The 5,012-nt window shown below is 39.9% G+C and overlaps 1 protein-coding gene across 1 annotated transcript in view; it reads right to left on the reverse strand.

Annotated features, from left to right (window-relative positions):
- bgna (biglycan a) overlaps positions 1-2,565 on the reverse strand; it is a 20,171-nt gene extending 17,606 nt beyond the window's left edge. The window contains exon 1 of the mRNA XM_037535919.1: positions 2,437-2,565. The gene's annotated coding sequence lies outside the window, so the exon portion shown is untranslated. The remainder of the gene's footprint in view (positions 1-2,436) is intronic.
- Positions 2,566-5,012: the final 2,447 nt, after the last annotated feature.

The raw sequence follows: 5,012 nt of genomic DNA on the forward strand, positions 1-5,012 counted from the left end.
GATAACGATCTGTAGACAGAGCGTCTGTAGCAGGTCAGTCAGACGAAGCATTTATGTACAGTGTGAGTTTATAAATCGTAGCTTTGTCTGAACATGATGGTCTATTCAAACAAGATTTCTAAAATCACACAGTGTCTGTCTGGATTTAGAGGACATTCAGCTACAGCTTAACCAGCCAATCAAACGACTCCAACAAGACGGAAATGAGGATCAAAACTATGAAAACTACTTTACTCACAGCTGTACAGAAGATTTTTTCTGACAGGGAACTAAACCTCCACTGCAGCGCTGTTCAATCAGAGATCACTGATGTAGCATAGTGAGCTAATGCACTTCAGTTAACATCAGATAGATTTAATGATTTAATTGTCAAGGTACATTTCACTCACTCACAGCTACTTCATTCTAAGTGGGTACTGAGTGTGGTATCAGACTCTGTGTCAGTCTGAAAACAGTGGTAATGGAGTTTTTTCTCACGTCATTGAAAAATAAGATTGAAAATCAAAGATTATGTCCTAAAGAAGGTGAAGTGTCCCCAAACAAAGAAAGAGAGAATGAAGAAAGAATGAATGAAAAAAAGAGAGAAAAACATAAAAAGGCAAGAAAAAGTAAGGCAAGAAAGAAAGAAGCAATGAAGGAGGTGAAGAAAGAATGAAGGAAAGAAAAAGAGAAAAACAGAAAAAGAAGAGAGGAAATGGGGAATAAAGAAAAGAAGGAAGTTAAAAGTAAGGCAAGAAAGAAAGAAAGAAAAAAATGAAGGAGGTGAAGAAAGAATGAAGGAAAGAAAAAGAGAAAAACAGAAAAAGAAGAGAGGAAATGGGGAATAAAGAAAAGAAGGAAGTTAAAAGTAAGGCAAGAAAGAAAGAAAAAAATGAAGGAGGTGAATAAAGAATGAAGGAAAGAGAAAAAAAGAAAAAGAAGGAAGGAAAAAGTAAGGGTAAAAAGAAAGAAAGAATGAAGGAGGTGAAGAAAGAAAAAGAATGAAGGAGGTGAAGAAAGAAAGAAAGAAAAAGAATGAAGCAGGTGAAGAAAGAAAGAAAGAAAGAAAGAAAGAAAGAAAGAAAGAAAGAAAGAAAAAGAATGAAGGAGGTGAAGAAAGAAAGAAAGAAAGACAGAATGAAGGAGGTGAAGAAAGAAAGAATGAAGGCAGTGAAGAAAGAAAGAAAGAAAGAAAGAAAGAAAGAAAGAAAGAAAGAAAGAAAGAAAGAAAGAAGGCAGTGAAGAAAGAAAGAAAAAGAAAGAATGAAGGAGGTGAAGAAAGAAAGAAAGACAGAATGAAGGAGGTGAAGAAAGAAAGAATGAAGTCAGTGAAGAAAGAAAGAAAGAAAGAAAGAAAGAAAGAAAGAAAGAAGGCAGTGAAGAAAGAAAGAAAGAATGAAGGAGGTGAAGAAAGACTGAGGCAAATAAGTAAAAGAAAGATAAGACGGAAAGAAAGAGGAATAAAACGAAAGGAGGAAAGCAGTGAAGGAGTAAACCTGGTGGTTCCTCTGTGTTTCACAGAGAACCGTAAACACTGCTCAGCTCCTAAGCCGTGGTGATTACTGGACTCTGGCGTTGGTCCAGCAGGTCCAGAGTGACTGACCGTTCTGTTCATTCAAGATTGTAACCAGCTCCAGAAATGCACCCTCACTGCCCACAGCAGGCACAGCCTAATAACCCGCCCATAATAATCAGCCCACAATAAACAGAGTAAACAGGGCTCTAAACGCCGCGCGTAGGTGGCGCAACTGCCACAAATTAGAGACCTAAGCAGGAGGTTATTTAGTCTGAGGAGGAACTTATTCCACGTGTCAAGATTCGTCTTGCTGAACCGGATTTAGGTTGGAACCATTAGGGGTCACTTTCCCTGAGGATGAAAGGAGAAGTCCACCAGTTTTTTAAGATTTTGCGCATGACTCAGTGTGTGAGATGTAAACAAAGCGGTTTGGTGTGAAATGGCTCAGACGTCTTTAAAGTGGTGGTGATAGGAACCAGGGGTCACCATGACGACAACACATATATAGACATTTTATTCACTGATGTTGATGATGGGAAAACTGAGGAAAAGTATTCTTCCCACATGATTCGGTTAAAGTGCTTTAATTACAGGCAGTGAATTCATAACCATTTCATATAGGAACTTTCAGTGAGGAGCTTTTAGAGGTGGACGTCTGGTTCCTATCTGACTCGGTAAGTTTCTCTCACACCAAAACGCTCTGAATTTTAACCGATTAATGATGCAGAAATTTTGGTGGAGTTCCCCTTCAAGCCTAGTCCTGGACCGCACAGCATTCTGAATGGAGATTCTCCACTGAGAGGAAAATGTAGGCTAGACCTAATCCCTGTCCAACAACATGAGCTAAGCTGAAGTTAAGCATCAGATCTGCTGTAAGTGTGAAAACCTCTTCTTCTACCACTATTAATGATAATAATAGCAATATTGATTGGTGTGCTTACCTGATGCAGGTGGTTTGCAGATGCCGGTGTGATTTCCTCTGGTTTCTCCTGCTGGTATTTGAGCTTCAGTGTTTTCTCATCGTTTTGGGTGACCGTCCTGCCAGCATGTGGAGCAGCACCTGCAACCCAACACCGCGGGACAGAAGGGAAAAGGGCATTCCTAAACTAAAACTGCCCATTCCCACTTGCGCACGCTTCCCCTCCCACCTCTGCTGCGGCATTGTGGTGAGAGAGAGAGGGAGGCACTGGAGAGAGTTCGCTTTCACTGCAGTTCAGCGACTCAGAGCTTCCAAATCCCATATTTCTGTCATTATAAGTGGTGCCTGTATGCTACACTGCAAAAGAAGGCAGCTTGCCAAGTGACACGATCGTTAATGTAGTGAATATTTCTAATTTCAAGACGGTTGTACGTTTATTAAAAGAATAACTTATTTCTAGATATTTTAGGTGATTTTTTCTGACATGAAAAGATTTCACTGCATTGACAGCCCTGACCAGTAAAAACCACTGGGATTAAAACCTGATGGTTTGCTGTTTTATGGTCCTTTACAATGTGATATCAACCCATTAGGAAAGCACAGAATTCCATTAGAGACCACTGGACGCCACCAGGAACCAACAGACACTTTGAATAGTTTCTGTGGTTTTTTTTTAAGCAGGCAGATCATTTTGCTAGTTTTAAGGATATTTTTTAATTTCTCATAATGAGCAAAATGACCCGTTAATATAGTGAAAGTTTTTATAAAATCACTTGAATTGGGGGCAGTCGTGGGCTGGAGGTTAGGGAACCGGCCCTGTGACCGGAAGGTTGCCGGTTCGATCCCCAGTCAGTCCTTGACTGAGGTGTCCTTGAGCAAGACACCTAACCCCCAACTGCTCCCCGAGCGCCGTGGATAGGGCTGCCCACCGCTCTGGGCAAGTGTGCTCACTTCCCCCTAGTGTGTATGTGGTGTTTCACTTCATGGATGGGTTAAATGCAGAGGTGGAATTTCCCCGTTTGTGGGATAAAAAAAAGTATCACTTAACTTAAAACAAGTCAAACATGCCTAGAAATATGTTAGATAGTCTTTTAATAAGTGCAGAACAATCTAAACGTAAGAAATATTACATCACCTAGATCAGGGGTGTCAAACTCAACCACTAAAAGGGCCATATTAAAAAATCTCATATTAAATATGAAATAATCCATAGGCCAGAGAACGTCTATGTTTTTATTGCATTTTTAATTAACATTTGGCTAAAAATCAAACTGACCACTGTTTATTGAAAATGCAATGTTATTGAAATGCACGAAAACTTCAACAGCAAAATCTACACTCTTGAAGTAGAGCTTGAAATATTACATGAATACCCCAAATGTAAACGTCCCCAGAAGCTCGGTGTTTTAAACCTATATATTTGCTTGAACTGGACACCTGGTATCCTCTCTTTACTGCTAGTTCAGCCTGTTTCTGAGCTGATGTTGGGCGTTAATACTGGTTGAACTGCAGCTTAAATGTAGCTGGTGTGTTTGGTGTTATGGCTGGTGTGGAACTGTGTAGAAATGAGGTGTAACCATAGACATAGAGAGTCAGAGCACATTATGTTGCAGTGCATGCTGGGGAATGTAGTGCAGCACACTGTGAAACAAGCTAATAAAGATTAAAATACTTCTGCGGGTGAGATGGGATTGTGTTGTGGGCTTAATCTGGTCTCGTGTTTGACGCATGGGATCTAAATTTAGTATCATTTGACCAGGCAAGAGACAGTGTACATACACATCTTGTAGTTCTGAAGCTTAAAAGAATAGCTTGGCAAAAAAAAGCCGTCATTACCAATTATCTATAAAGAAAAACAAGAAACAGTACGTGGCATAGCTAAAAACAGCAGTAGCAGCCTGAATTTGACCTGCCTTTAGCTGTGCTAATGTACTTTAGTCTGTGCTTATCCAGTCCCGTTTCCAAAAAATGTTAGAACACCGTGCAAAATATAAATAAAAATAAAATTCAAAATGCTATGATGTGCAAATCATTTAAACCCTGTATTAAATTGAAAACAATTACAGTACAAGTACAATATATCAAATGTTGAAACTGAGAAATGTTACTGTTTTTGGAAAAATATTTGCCCATTTTAATTCAAGAATAACGTTTCTCAACATAAAACAGCAAAGAACTTCTGCTTTTCATCGTCTACGGTACAGAATATCATTAAGAGACTCAAAAACGGGGACAAGAACCAGTATTAGCTGGGCGTGATCTTTGGGCCCTCAGGCAGCACTGCATTAAAAACAGACATGGCTCTGTAGTGGAAATCACTGCATGGGCTCAGAAACACTTCTGAAAACCACTGACTGTGAACACAGTTCATCACTGCATCCACAAACGCTGTTAAACTCTAAAACACAAAGAAGAACCCAAATATAAACAGGATCCAGAAACGCTGCCACCTTCTCTGGGCCTGAGCTTATGGACTGAGAGGAAGTGGAAAAGTGTCCTGTGGTCCAATGAATCAACATTTGAAATTCCTTTTGGAGATCATGGACACTGTGTCCTCCGGGCTGAAGACCACTCAGCTTGTTATCAGTGCACAATTCA

Source organism: Pygocentrus nattereri, chromosome 28 (assembly GCF_015220715.1).
Source record: "Pygocentrus nattereri isolate fPygNat1 chromosome 28, fPygNat1.pri, whole genome shotgun sequence".
Taxonomy (NCBI): Eukaryota; Metazoa; Chordata; class Actinopteri; order Characiformes; family Serrasalmidae; genus Pygocentrus; species Pygocentrus nattereri.